The 16,398-nt window shown below is 33.9% G+C and overlaps 1 pseudogene; it reads left to right on the top strand.

Annotated features, from left to right (window-relative positions):
* Positions 1-13,434: 13,434 nt before the first annotated feature.
* LOC129899800 (UMP-CMP kinase 3-like) lies at positions 13,435-15,452 on the top strand (annotated as a pseudogene).
* Positions 15,453-16,398: the final 946 nt, after the last annotated feature.

Below are 16,398 nucleotides of genomic sequence, written 5' to 3'. Positions count from 1 at the left end.
TCGAGAAGGACGACGGTGGAGGCCTCTGATGCGGTGATCACAAGCACTATTCTTGTCTGTGATTAGCTGACTACATTCTTATTTGATCCAGGCTCTACTTACTCCTATATGTCAGTTCAATTTGCTTTGGGTTTTGAATATTTCTTTGATATACTTGATACCTCCATCCATGTTTGTATCCCTGTTGGAGAGTCTTTCATAGTCATACATGTGTACCCTAAACCCTGAACCCTGATCTTCTGGACATAGTTGATTTTAATATGGTCTTAGGTATGACTTGATTGTCTTTTTATTATGATGTGCTTAATATTAATGCCAACTTCATGGCTATAGACATCCCGAGAAGCAAAATGTTAGAGTGGGACGGGGTGTACAAGCTTAAGCCAACCAAAATCATATCCTTCATCGGAGCTAAGAAGCTAGTGGGGCAGGATTTCTTGGCCTATCTGGCTCATATTTGAGATGTTGATGCAGAGTCCTTCTCCATTGAGTCTATTTCTATAGTTTCAGAGTTTAAGGAGGCATTTCCCATTGATTTGCTTGGTATGCCTCCAGATTGGGATATAGATTTTTATATTGATTTGGAGTCGGACATTTTCCCAATCTTTATTCCTCCCTACGCATGGCTCCGACAAAGTTAAGAAACTTGAGACTTATAGCCATGAGCTTCTTTATAAGGGTTATTTTCATCCTAGTGCTTCTCCTTGGGGTGCTCCGATTTTATTTATGAAGAAAAAGATGGTAGCATGAGAATGTGTATAGGCTATCAACAATTGAACAGGTGTCACCATCCGGAGTAAGTACCCCTTTCCTTGTATAGATGATCTATTTGACCAGTTGTAGGGTCTTTCAATATTCTCAAAAATTAATCTCTGATCGGGTTATCATTAGCTAAAGATTAGGCTTGAGAATGTACCTAAAATGATATTTATAACTCGATATGGGCATTATGATTTCTTAGTAATGTCGTGGATTGACTAATGCACCCACAATCTTCATAATTTTGATGAATAGAGTGTTCAAACCATTACTGGACTCCTTTATAATTGTGTCTATTGAGGATATTCTAACCTATTTAAAGAGTAAGGGAGAACATGCAGATCATCTACATGTTGTTCTAGTTATCCTGGGAAATATAAATTGTATGCTAAATTCTCTAACTATGAATTTTGGTTGTCTTTGATTGCCTTTATAAGTCATATGGTTTCAAAAGAAGGGGTGATAGTAGCCCCAAAAGATTAAGGTAGTTAAGAACTAGGTTTGGCCTAGTTTTGTAACTGAGGTTAGGAGTTTTATGGGGATTGCCAACTATTATCGCCAGTTTGTAAAGAATTTTGATGTTATTTCTACGCACTTGACAAGGCTGACTCATAATGAAATACCTTTTGAGTTGTATGACAAATGTGAAGAGAGATTCCAAAAGCTCAAGACCCTTCTAATTATAACACATATTCTGACAGTGCCGATTGAAGGTAAGAACTTTACTATTTAGTGTGATGCTTCATATTTGGGTGTAGGTGTTGTATTGATGCAGGACAAGAATGTTATAGCTTATTCCTCACGACAGTTAAAGGTTCATGAGATGAATTCTCTGACGTATGACTTGAAGTTGACAGCTATAATATTTGCTTTCAAAATTTGATGATATTATCTATATGGTATCAAGTGTGATGTGTTCTCTAATCATCACAGCCTACAACATGTGTTTACTCAAAAAAATCTGATTCAACGAATATGGATGAAGTTACTCAAGGATTATGATGTCCCCATTCAGTACCAACCGAATAATGCAAATATGGTGGTAGACACATTAAGCTAGAAAATAGTTAACATGAATAGTCTAGCTTGTTTGGGTGTATCTAAGCGATCCTTGGCTAGAGATATTCAAACTTTGGATACTAAATTTATACAATTGGTCATCTAAGAGAAAGTGGGGTATTAGCCAGTATTGAGGTTAAACCCACTTTTACTGAGGAGATCTAAGCTAAGCGGTTTAAAGATGAGAATTTGAGTGAGCTCAAAAAGAGGACAATATCTTGCAAGGCTCGAGATATTACTTTTGATGCAGGTAGTGTCCTTAGTTTTAGGGGAGGATTTGTTTTTCCTGGGTCAATGATTTGATCCAAAAGTTATTGATAAAATCTCTTAGTTTGCAGTATTCTATTCATCCAGTTGTCCAAGATGTATCGGGATTTGAAGTGGCTTTATTGGTGGTCTGGAATGAAGAAAAACATAATGAGTTTGTGGCTAAGTGTCAAAACTATCAACATGTAAAGTATGAAATGCATGCAGGTTTGCTGGTTATGGTTGATAAAGTGACTAAATCAATCCACTTTATTCCGGTCAAAGTAGTTTAATGCCCAACAATTGGCAAAGATCTATGTTAAGGAGATAGTAAGGTTTCACGTGGTGTCCCTTTCTATCATCTCAGATCCTGTTACACAATTTACTTCGAAGTTCTGGAGTAAAATAATAAGAGGAGTTGGGCACTCAACTCATTTTCAGCACAACTTTTCATCCACGGACCAATAGTCAATCGAAGAGGAAATTAAGGTATTGGAACATATGTTGAGGGCCTCCGCGATTGATTTTGGGGGTCATGGGGATAAGTTCTTATCCTTGTGTGAGTTCTCTTATAATAACATGTATCACTCCAGTATTGATATGACACCATTTCAAATACTTTATGGGAGGAGATGTAGATCGCACATAAAGTGGTATGAGGCTCGAGATGTGAAACCTTTGGGAGTTGATCTAGTAAGAGAGGCTCACGATAAGATAATAAGTATCCAAGATAAAGTTTTATTAGCCTAGAGTCGGAAAAATGAATATGCAGATTGTAAGGTAAGAGATATGACATTTCAAGATAGTGAATAGGTCTTTTGAAGATGTCACCTATAAAAAGAGGTATGAGGTTCGACAAGAAAGACAAGCATAGCCCTTGCTATATTGATCAATTTAAGATTCTTGATTGTGTAGGACCATTGGTCTATAGGTTGACTCTACCTCCTAGCTTATCTGGAGTACATCCCGTGTTTCATGTACCATTATGAAGATATACCATGGGGATGGAGATTACATTATTAAGTAGTATTTAGTGTTGTTATACAAGGATCTTCAGTATGAAGAAAAACCAATTGCAATTCTTGTATGTGATGTCTGTAAGTTAAGGACTAAAAATATCAAGTCGGTAAAAGTACAATGGAAGTATCTTCCAGTTGAGGAAGCTACCTAGAAAACCAAGAAGGATATGTGGGACAAGTACCCTCACTTATATGATGATTCGAGTACTACTCGAGCGATGGGTAAATTAATATCTATTGTAGCGACCCGTTCCTATCATTATAGATAAGTCAATGAGGAAGAAATTTGAGCTAGAAAACTTTTGAGTAGTAACTTAGAAATTTTGAGACTAGGTCAGACTTAGGCGAAATCTGAGTTATGTGAGGTGTAGGGAATATTCGGTAATGGGTTAGAGTTGGTATATGATTTTATATTGTTTGAGCTAGTAACTAAGACATTAAGAAATTTGTAGGGTCTTACGAAAGTGTATTCGGGTTAGTAGAACTTCCGAAATCGAATTTGGTGTGAAGTGGTTACCTTAGAATATCAAGGTTTGAGGTGTGTTGCAAAATGGGGGCATGGGACATAAATTTTGAGTTTTTTTCCATGTAAAGTTGTTGTGGTAGGACAACCCGCTATGGCAAGGGCCTCTTTATGGGGACAGTCGCAGGTTTAATGTTAGAAAAGTCCCAAAAACATTATTATTTTTGCAATTTCATTCTTTGAAGAGTAAGGGGGAACCTAGGGCTATTTTTTCAGTTTTCACTAATTTCATTGGTAAAGATAAGTTAATCATTCCTCTAATTTGTAATTCGATTTTTAGATCTTAGAATCTATAAGAATTCTCTTAAGGAAAAGTTTTGGCCTAAAATTAATGTTGGAAAAAGCCCTAGTTAGGTGAGATGATCATGAAATTGGTCAAGGGTTGTATTTTGATATAATCCGAGCAATGTAGGTCATTGTTCATTGATTACTTGTATTCTTTGTTTCTATTATATCAAGAACGAGACAAAACATTGGAAAACGAAAAGGCTCTAGCTCTTTAGAGTTTCCAAACCTTGTTTTGAGGTAGGTTGTGATCGTTTTTTCCCGTTTGTGTTATATGTGCCTGTTAACTACTTCACTAGTATTGCATGCATGATAAATGATTAGGGAAAAAGAAAACAACAAGAATTGAAATGATATCTTGTGATTAAATTGCATGCAATGAATGAATTGCTTGGTTGTACAAGTGTGTGTGCCTATTCATTGCGGTTGTGATTATGATGCATGACTTCATATTTTATAGGGTACCACACTGGTACATTTGGATCGGGTACCACGCTAGTATAATTAGATCGGGTATCACACAGTGTATTAAAAAGGGTACCATGTCGGTACACTGACTATTGGAATGGGTACCACATCGGTACACTAATAATTTGGGTATGGGTTCCATGAGAGGACCATTGTTTGACTGTTGCATTTTGATTGAGTTTTTTTACCTCTATAATGATTCAAGAGTTGGCATAATTGTGATGTAATTGTATATTGTTGTCTTACTATGTTGTAGTTTCTTGTTCATATTTCATTTAGTGAAAATGGCCCCGTGATCCTAGCAATACACTTTGGTTGTGTACAAATAATGCACTTTTTTTCTTTGTGGTTACAGGGCATATTCAGATAGTTGTTGAGTCGTATTTGTTTGAACTGAAGACGGATGAACAGGCACTTGAGCCTGGAACTGATGAAATTCGGGGAAAACATGGAAGCGGTCATTGTGTTGGACCTAGGTTAGGAGATCGTTGATTTGATTAGAAAAGTAGTATACCTCTGACTGAATCAGTGGATCCCTTTTATTCCTGTTTAGTCCCGGTGGACTCATCCTCAATGTCGTTTAGGCGCTGATCGTTCGGATTCAAGGGTGAGTCAGTTCTTTCGGGTTGCCATAGATTCATCTTAGCTCTCAATCCTTTCTTTTTGGACTCAGATTTTTAGATATTTATTTTATATTTATTATTTTTGTGGTTGCATCGCCTTATTCTACACCGTTAGCTAGAGTTTTGATACAATGACTTTCAGATTTTTGTGGGTTAATTTCCGCATGTTTTTGATGAATTACCTGAGTTATGGAAACTCAACTTTTAAACTATACTTAAGCCATTTTTCCACTTACTAACCCCTTCTTTTCTGTTAATCGCTTGTCATGGTTGAGTTAGTATTGGTTCTCCCACCGAAGGATTAGTCTGGGTGCCACTTACGACAGATCAAGATCGTAATAAGTTAAAGGGTCACGGACTGGGGTTGCCAAATCATCGAATTGGTTTAAATTTGAGAATGTCCAAATGAGTTTAAGTTAATAAATGGACGGGCCATTGACTCACTAAAATGTTATTCAGACTGAAGTGAGTTTAATTGAAATGAGCTAAACATCGGATCATAATCTAAACCCACCAAATTCTTCCGATAACAATTGGTTTTAGATACTTGTAAATTTTTCTTCCGGATTATAATGTGTCTTTAAAGTTACAAAATTTTAGATAAATTTTTCTTCCGAATTAAAACGTGTCTTTAAAGTTACAAGCTTTTTCATCAAAATAACATTTTCTTATTGAAAAACAACTATTTTCCGATATTTTAAGATATTTTTTTTGGGTACAATATTAACAATCTAGAATATAAAACTAAGAAGAAATTAGATGAAAAGGAAAGAAGTTATCAAGGACCAAAGTTAAAGTGGAAGAACAAAAGTCGGACAGAAATGACAAGCCCCAGTCTAATACAAAGTGGACTGAAACTATAGAGGATACACACACAAGTGTATTAGAAATTGTGTTTAATATTTGCTATTAAGTTAGATTTTAATTGTGACTGAATTTTTAATTCGGAGAAATGAATTCTAGTTAGTAAAAAACAGGGACATAAGAATTACTCCCCTGTTTAAAAAAAATGTTCTACTTTGTTTTTCAGTATGTTTAAGAAAAAATTACGTTTTTCTTTTTTTGATAACACTTTAATCAGTTTTCTATGTAGCATATTTAAGGTGGATTAAAAAATATTTTGATACATAAAATTACTTTAATTTAGGACTACGAGATTGAAAAATCTACTTTATTTTCTTAAACTTTGTATTAAATCAAATGAATATTATTTTTTTTGAAACGAAAGGAATACAGAGTTTAAGGAAAAATATATTTCTAAAATTGGAGACAAGGATAATTTTGTTGAAAAAATATAGAAAAGATAAAGTACTCCCTCCGTCACTTTTTAGTTGTGATTATACTAAAAATATTTGTTAATTTAAATAATCATGAGAGAATTAAATATTTTTTTCTAATTTTATCTTTAGCATTAATTATTCTAGAAGTAAGAGGTACATTTATAAATAAAATTATATAATTAATAAGAAATATATTAATCAAACAAAAAATTTAATTTATTTATTTCTAGTGATTGTGCTAAACTTTATTATGGCATTAAAAAGGAGAAAGGGAGAGAGTATAACTTTTCTTACCCGACCTTTTGAGGTAGCAAATATGATACTTTTCTGTTTTGAATTTACAACTATAGCCCTTGTACAAACCTAAACGTCGTTCTAACTCAAAGAAAATATAAGGACATTTAAGTAAATGCACAGAGTGGGTGCCCCCAAAAAGCCCTAGTGGGGGGGTCAAACCCATCGGTGGCCCCCTAAAGTTGGCACCAATTTTCACTTAGACACTTAAACCAGAAGATGTTCATTTTAGACACCTTATGTAAGGGCCGAATGTGTCATTTTGACACTTTTTTGACAATCACCAAAATATATTAAGTGTGTGTAATACACTCGTCTGGCGTGTCAAAAATAACGAATTAAATAAAGATACGTGGCATATATATATATCAAAAATAATTATCAAATAATGACTTTTATGACCAATAAATTGATGACACGTGACATTTTTAAATCCAAATAATAATTTTTAAAAAAATAAAAATTAACAACTATTAACTCACCCACCCGCCGTCATCTTCTTCAACCCCACCCACCGCAACCCCAACCCCTCCCCCACCCCGCCGTCTTCTTCTCCTGCTCTGTTTCTCTCTCAATTTTCTCTCTTCCAAACCATAATGAAACATAGCAAGCATAACAAACACTGCGTTTTGCTTCATAATCCCTCTAAAGATGAAATTGAAGTAGCAAAGATTCTACTCGATCTCGAAAATCTAGTGAGAGGAAATCAATTTTGTTCGTTAATTTGGGGTTCTAAGAAAAGAAGATCTAATCGAGGAATAGATTTTTCTTCTTCTCGTGTCGTCAACTCTTCAACTTCTCTTCAAGAAGGTTCGAAATCGATGAATATGAAATTCAACCCAAAATTAAAACTGAAGTTACTAGCCGTGCTACTCCTCTTTCTTTTTCTCCAAGTGAATCTGATGAAAAAGTTTTCCATGAATTCACAATACTTAAGGAATTGGTGAATGATTTTAGTTTTAAAATTGTTGATTGGTTTTGCAGACGAACCCCAACATTAACAAAAACGGAGTTAAATAATCAAAACAAAATGAAGAAGAAGAAGAACAAATGAAAAACTAACAAATGAAGAAGAACAACAAAAAAAAATTATTTTTTAAGAAAAAATGCTCTTCACACGTTTAAAATAGGTGCAGCACACGCAATGTGCCAAGTCAGCACAAAGTGTCAAAATGACACATTCGACCCTTACATAAGGTGTCTAAAATGAACATCTTCTGGTTTAGGTGTCTAAGTGAAAGTTGGTGTCAACTTTAGGGGGTCACCGATAGGTTTGGTCCTAGTGGGGGTATTGCTTCTCTGAATTCTCAAAGCCTAAAGCTTGTTTTTTTATCATATTCACATTGAAGCTGATTAAATTTGAATTTGCGTCGAAAAATTACACATTAAAGTAAAATATTCTCTAATAAAGATGACTTCGTATTTAAGAAGACTTGAACTAATAGTGAAAGAGTTCTTGCTGCTCCATCACAACCGTTCTTGGTATAAAGCTTCCATTATCTGTTTTGCGCAGCCAAAGCCCAGAGGTTTGGCAAAGCTCTCTCTTCTATTCCTCTTCCAAAGGTTCGATCTATATACTCTTTTTCTGCGTATTAATTATAATTGTGTTCTCTCAGCGATCTTGTGCTTGAATTATGATCATTGTTTGTTTTTTAAAATTAGATTTGAATTTTTATGGATAATTATCTGATACCTTGATGTTATGTGAATGTAAAATTGGTTGCAGTATATAAGATAGAATTTTTTTTTGTTGGTCGATTTGTTTTTTTTCTGCGTATAGATTCAGATCTGTTGATGTTTATATAACCACCTGGAAATGAATTGAATAATAAATCTACAACTATTTGCATGTTTTGAAACACTTTTGGTGAATTTTGTATGGATAGATATTTGTTGTGATGGAGAAATGTTTTGAACTGCTTTTCTTAGTAGGTGTGTTGTGAGTTTGTCAATAAAATAATTTGCTTAAAATTAGTTGTTACGGACTGTCAAAAAATGTTTTCTTCAAGGAGAACTACACAACTGTTGCTTCATATCATCTCTATAGCAACAATACATGCTCAGAATTTTTCAAAATACGATTTTTTAGAATGCAAAAATCTGTGTGATTTTCCATGATAGATCATAATAAGTCATAATCATTTATTATACCAACCTTCTAATTAAATTTTTCTTATTCACTTTTTTAATTTCCCACCTGATGTACGATATCCGTATTTGAGTTTGACTATATTTAAAATTGCACCCTGTAGGGCACCCATTCAGGGGAAAGCGCTCCCCATACAAAGAATTTTTTCATACCTAGAGTTCAAACTCGAAACCTCCAGTGTTAAGGGAAGAGACGTTTCATCCGCTGCACCACATCTTTTTTCCTCCTTTTGAGTGTATTTGAATTTTAATTAGGGATTTTTACACAAATATATCGTCTAATCTAAAATATTATATTTATGTAGTCTATATTTTCACATTCCACTAAAACCTCGATAAAGTAATATTCGATAAAATAATAATCTCACTAAATGAATATTTTTTTTCGGTTCCGACTTGGGCCAGTTATATTAAAGTATTATTCTCGCTAAATGCATTAGATAATAATTAAATATAAAGTATTAAAGGCCCTGAAAAAATATAAAGTAATAATTACTAGAATACATCAAAAATTTATATATATTTAATCAGTCAATAATACTAGACCAATAACTATTGGTTAAAGATGATTTTGTACGCATTTCAAATGATAAGAAGACATTATACTTGGATTATGATTTTTAAACATCTAACTTTTTCCTTTTATAGTTAACATAAAATCTCTCATATTTTATATACATGAATACAATTAGAAACATTAAACTTCACTAAATTCGTTTAGCTTTCCTAGATTTAAATAATAAATATGCAAAGACTACACTTTTTAGTTTCCTAGATTTAAACTTTTAAAATTCTTAATTCAAATATTTTTTTTCTTTCTTATGGCACATACTGCAAAATACTCTCTAAAATAATAAATATTTATTTATTGATAAATAAATATTTTATGCATTTATCGATAAACTAATAATCTCGATAAATAAATATTTTTTTTGTCCCAAATATATGCATTTATAGAAGTTTTACTGTACATATGCACAACCTCTTTTTTTCACAACAATACATACACATGGTATACAACATTATACATTTAGGGGCCGTTTGTTTATGGGATAAACACAAAACTAATACATGAATAACCAAATTATACCATGTTTGGTTTGCAAATAGGTTAAAAGTTATTCATGTATGTTGCATTTTTTGTAATCCTACATAATGAATACTTACATAACTTATGAGGGAATTTATGTATAAGTCATGCTGGATAGAAGGTGAAATAAGTTATGTGTTATTAGTTATACATGTATTAAAATAATAAATTACACATTTACCTCTTTTTTTGTCTTCATTGCTTAATCTTATTCAATACAAATTACTTAATTGCTTTTAGTTATTTGTTATTCATTTTATTTTTTTAGCTATTGGTATTTATTTGAATTTTAATGTGTTATTTAGATAGTTATTTATTTTAATGAGTATAATAAATATTAGCTCACTAAATATTTTGAATTAAGAAATAAGAATTAGCTCACTAATTTTTTAAACTCTACAGAACTAAACTCTGCATAACTAATACCTACATAACTAAATTCTTCATAACTAATACCTGCATAATTAAACTCTACATAATTAATACCTGCATAACTCTAATCAGTAACCAAACGACCCTTCCTGTACACATTGTATAAAAGCGTATAAGAGGTGCTTATACACACTTTTGCGATGTAATATAGATTTATACAAATTTGTGTTTGTTCTTCTATGAAAATCAACTACGAACTTCAAGTACATATTTTAAAATATTTTTTATGACGAGTATAATCTAACACAAAACATCTTCAACTTTAACTCCATATATCTTATGTATATCTTTTTAAAATCACTCAATAAATTTGAATATAACTATTAATAAAAACTAAAATTCAACTCTTTATTAAGTGCAAACAAAATTTCCTACAAATCACTGTGTAAATAATCTTTAGTCTAAAAGACCAAGCTATGGAGTTTAGCTAAACACCAAATCAACTCTTTCTCCACATACCATTAAAAATTGGGAATTGTCATATTTTAGTTTGCCAAAAAGAAGAAAACAAAGGGAAAAAACAAGTGTAAAGTACCTGTCAACGAGCCATGAGCATACACAAGTCACACATTTAGAGCCCGATTGAATTTATAAGTTGTTTTCAGCTTTTTTGAGTGTTTGACTGACTAATTTAAAATCATTTTATGCTTAAAATAAGTCCCAATAAATAATTGAATTTGTTTGGATGGACTTATTTTAAGCAACTTATAAGTTGAAAACAGCTTATAAGTCAAAAAAAACAAGTTGACTGCACCTACTTATAGAAGAATGTGCATGTAACATTCCTGAGTAACTGATTGAGTCTTGTCTTTCTACAGACATTTTCATAAGACCAAGTTACCAGACATCCATGGGGACTTGTCGAATCTGTTAACCAGGTAACTTTCTTTACAACTAAATGTGCTTCATATATCTAAAGAATATTCTTAGTACCTTGATTATTGGTGTCCACTCCTATTGTGAATGTGATCTCATTTTCATATGGTTTAAGCATCTGGAATCTAAACAAAAGTGAAATGTTTTCTACACCAGCCGGCATTATTGAAGGGATGCTTGACCTTTATGCTATCACGAAGTTCTCTAGTGTCAAAATGAGTTGAAAAAAGGACCCCTTAGTTTGATATTTGTTTAATGATGAATTGCATGGAGCAGGAAGCCTGCCAACCAACAAGGTCACTGTTTTTTTTGTTCTAGGTGAGTTTTTCAACATCAACATCACATGTTATTTTGGTTCTAGGTGATTTTTTCAACATCAACATCACATGATCTTGTGGCATTCTCGATACAACTCCTCATAGTGTGGCAAAGTATTTTGGCCCAATGTGTAATTGTGAGGATTAGAGGTGGAACTCATTGGAAAATCATATGTTTTCCATTGTAGCCGTTATCCGATCTACATGTTCAGTTAGTGCTACCACTAATTCCAATTATAATGTAGCTCTTGGCAGTTACAATTATCTAACTTTTAGGCTTTGACACCATAAGTCTATAGCTCCTTTGGTTCAAACTGCCAAAACCCATTTATTGTATAAATACACGATTGGCTGTATGAAATTATGTTAGGCTAATGAAACAGGAAGTTATATTGAAAGATGGTTGTAAAAGCCAGATCCGATCAGGTTGGGAAAATTCCCAACTCTAGCTTTGATTGTGATGGTAGAATTGATTTTCAGTACTGGGGCTTTATTTGTGATTATTTACATACAGGTTGACAGAAGGAGGTTTTGTTGTAATTGACTTAGTGAGGTTTCTTATGAAAATTTGAAGGAGGTATATCTATTTCACACTAAAACTTAATATACTCTTAAGCTAGTTACTCTGCTTCTTCTTTATCTAACTCAAGAAAGAGTGTTTGGACATTGCGAATAAACAATTATTAGGAAATATCCCAGGGTGATGCGATCTGTACGGATTAGTGGATCAAATACACGTCTCCATTGGACATAGCATATTGTTGATGCAATCTGTACCATTGATTCTGAAGGATGGATTTGAAAACCATCCATCTTCCTCTACACACCGCCGTCTCAGCATGTTCACTCCGTTTGAGAATTCTCGCAGAGCTCCAAACGTTTAGAGTTCTCCACCATAGCAGGAGAAAGCACTTGGAGCAAGTTCATGCTATGTGGATGAGGCAGCGAGTAAGAATCTACAACGCACTAGAATGCCCTTGTTGACGATCATTTACTCCGACAACATCTAGAATTCCTCGAACAATGTGATATCTCACACCGGGTAAATCCTTAACCCTTCCCCTATTACTAAGACTACAGAATGTTCTTGTGAATTATGGACAATACCGGGTATATAAGCAGTGATTTGAAATCCAGAGGTTAATCGTACTCTGGCAACTTTACGTAAGGTAGAGTTTGGTTTTTTGGGGGTGATATGGGACTACTTACTTACCTAACGTGCACTTTTGGCTTACCAAAAAAGTTGACCGAAGGAACTGACCTAAGCATAGCTCTCTCTCTCAAATAAAAATGTCAGGAAAAGGATTCCTTGGATAAGTGGAAAAATGCTCAAAAAATCCTTTCATTTCTCTTTGAAGGCCTTTGTCCTACCTATAGTATCAGTCCTCCGGCCTATACTTGTGTTTTTATTAACCAAAAACATTCATAGAGGATACCTTGGGAAAGGGTAGAGCTAATTGAGGAATGTCAAACCGCCAGAACCAGCAACATTAATGTCTACTTATACCTTTGTAATTTATACTGTGCTAAGATTTGTTTTCTCTATTGACTTGGACAGGTGGCCCAGGCAGTGGTAAGGGCACCCAGTGTACTAATATTGTTGAAAACTTTGGGTACACTCATCTAAGTGCTGGTGATCTTCTCCGAGCAGAAAGAAATTCTGGTTCCGAGAATGGGTAGGATATCTGTTTATTGATTGTGTTGCTTTATCTTTCTCTGTACTTTTTACCCTTTGTCATTTCAACCAACATTCTGTGTAGTAGATCAACAGCTGTTTGTTAAGTTGCATCATCTATTTGAGTTTTGTTCAATAGCTTCAAGCAATGTTTATTGCACACAAAGGATTAATCCTCAGTGCTGTGCTTTTGAATGTGGTGCATAGAGTTTGAACTGTCATAGTTTTGTTTGTATTTCATTATATTACTAGAGTATTGCTTATTGTGTGTCAGCATTGTAAACTGTTCATTTCTTTTATGTACTGGACGATGATTTCGAACATGATTAAAGAAGGAAAAATGGTACCATCAGAGGTAACAATTACGCTTCTCCACCGAGCAATTCAGGAAAATGACAATGATAAATTCCTTATTGATGGTTTCCCCCGGAATGAGGAGAACCGTGCTGCTTTTGAGTTAGTTGTGAGCTCCTCAGTAAACCACCCTCTTTTAGCTGCATCTTAAGGATTCTCCTATATAGTTAAGAGTGTTAAAATTTTACTATCACACTTTAATGTCTCCCTGACTGGAATTGAGCCTGAGTTTGTGCTCTTCTTTGATTGTCCTGAACAAGAGATGGAGAAACGCCTTTTAGGTCGTAACCAGGTTAGACATTAATATCTTGGTAGAAGACTTCTCTTCATGCTTACAGTTCTTTAAATCTTTATGGTATTCTTGTTTCTTCTTTGTTAATTTTCTTTCCTAGTATCATTTTTGGATTTCTTCTCATAAAACTTTGAATTTTTTGTTCTTTAGGGAAGAGAAGATGATAATATTAAAACAATAAGGAAGGATTCAAGGTTTACATGGAATCTAGTCTACCTGTTATTGAATATTACCAGTCCAAGGGGAAGGTTCGAAAGGTACTGTTTTATCTTTCAGCCTCTTTACTAACTTCCTCCCCTCCACCACAGAGAAAGGGGGGGGGGGGGTGAGAGAGAGAGAGAGAGAAAGACTCTGCATATGAAACAGAAATTGACATCTTTTTTGCCTTCAGATTGATGCTGCAAAGCCTGTTGGAGAAGTATTTGAAGCAGTTCAAGCTATTTTTGCCCCAGCTAATGAGAAGGTAAAGTACTAATGATGGTTTAGTGAATGTTATAAGGATATGAAGACCTAGTAACTTGCATGAAAAAGGATATCTGGCGTATGTAATGTAATTGGGAGGTACATGTGCTGTGTTGCAAATGATAGGGCTTTTGCAGAGCTAGATCTCTTCTACATTATGAGATTAGTAAATTAACACTTGGTGTTGAGAATCTTGTGAACTTGTTTGAAGTGATGCGGGATAGCTGTCTTTTTTTTTATGATTCTTGCCTATAAAAAGTTCAAACATTTTTCAGTTTCAAAAAACGAGTTAAAACAATTTCTGCCATATATTTTGAGTTCATGGAGCATTATTTGATTTATCATGATTGGTATGGTTAAATTTGCTCCTAAATTTTGCCTTATCCGGGAGAATTGTCTCCATAATAATGGAGTATATAGATGATTCACTGTGGTTGGCTGTTGATTGAGCTCATAATATGAACAAATCTTCAATATATATGTATAAACAACAATTAGGCATCAGTCTCGGGGTTGGCTATATGAATCCTCATTAACCATATTTTTATCCAATTAAAATTCATCTTAGACCAGCATTTTATACAAAATAAAACTGAAGAGTACTAAAAGTTCTCTAACTTTGTCTGTCATAAAAGTTTGCACCAGAGCTACGAGACTCCTGGAAAGCACTGGACCTAAGGTAAACGTACTTACATGGCTACAATATATTCCCAATTGATTTGTATGGGCATATTTTCTGTCTTTCCATTATGCCCCGTCTTTATTTGATTGTCAAAATAATCAATTTTTGGTTCTGCATATCTTTTACTTCCTTTTTCTTGGAATTTCTTAAAGATTTTTCTTGTCTGTTACAGGTTGCTACCTGATAATTCGTTAGTAGAGAGGCATCATGATTAAGTGTTATGGTAATTGAGAACTCTAAACTTGGGTGAGCGTTAATGTGTGATCTGTTTCTGCTGCTCTGAAATGATTTTACTGTTAACCAACCTTTTCTTTTGTCATTACATTCTCTCCAGGTATATCAGTATTGTTTGCATATTGGTGCTTGTTATGTGTCTTCAACAAAACGATTTATCTTTATAGATTTCACTTTTATAGAAGTTTATGCAAAATTTTCTCTATTTTATCCCTCTCCATTTTTTGTTCTTTTGAAAGAAACACAATGTTGTATTATTGACTTCTTGTCTCTGTATTGTTACCATTGTCTGATTCTGAATTCTGATAAATAAAATTGTTGGAGTTACTCTCCCTCTCTCTCTCTCTCTCTCACTTTGCTTTCTATAACGAACAAATACTTAAAACCCCAATATTTAACAATGTCCTGTCTTGCTCTTGTAAGAGCCTTGGATTTTCTCCGAGGAAGATTGGACCACAGCAACAGAACAATCTTTTGGCAAGTAACATTATCATATGCTACAAAGATGAGCTCGTCAGAACACAGAAGAAGACGTATATGTTCTAATAGTTGGGAATAACTGATCTTGAAAATAAGTAATATGGCTAATTGCTGCAAGAAAGAAAATACACAAGGTGAAATTTTAAACAAATATGATGCCATTTTGTTGAATAGTATCAAGAATAAGCCCAAGTCTGCCTTCTATTCGCTCATTCTTCCTGGGCTCATATGCAATGGTGTAAACATCAGCTTCTTTTGATCGCTCTGCAATCAAATTGCATATAACCCTAGCAGCATCGTCATCAGTAAGGGATGGCAATGTGTTCCTCAAGTCTCTCGAGTTTGTCGTAGCAACAGAGATCACCTTGCTGGTTCCTCGATGCATGACTTTGGCATGGATAAATCGTTTTGAAAAGAATACATATAGTAAAAAGGACTCAAATACATATTTGTTCTTTGTTTCCATGATTTCCTGTTGGGCTTTTTTGCAGCTTCACTCCGAGATCTTCTTGTCCATGCAGCCTCAATGACAAATCTCTACCAAAAAAAAAAAAAAGAGCAAGTACATTCTCAAATCCACATGAAACAGCCATCCATGCCGTAGTTTCTAAGTCCTATCGTTTCTATCTGTTATGTGTCATCCATGCTAAGCTAGTATATTAACATATCAGAATACACTATACTTTTGGAAATTGTACGTTGTATGAGTACCTCATATATTTATCCAAACTCTTTTCTCTTCTTAGAGCAAACACCTTATCCGATCAAAATGATGAGCGGTGGTGTAGGATAAAGCGGGA

Source organism: Solanum dulcamara, chromosome 8 (assembly GCF_947179165.1).
Source record: "Solanum dulcamara chromosome 8, daSolDulc1.2, whole genome shotgun sequence".
In the NCBI taxonomy this organism is placed as follows: domain Eukaryota; kingdom Viridiplantae; phylum Streptophyta; class Magnoliopsida; order Solanales; family Solanaceae; genus Solanum; species Solanum dulcamara.
Note: the sequence above shows the minus strand (reverse complement) of the source record. Positions and strands in the feature narration are given on the sequence as shown.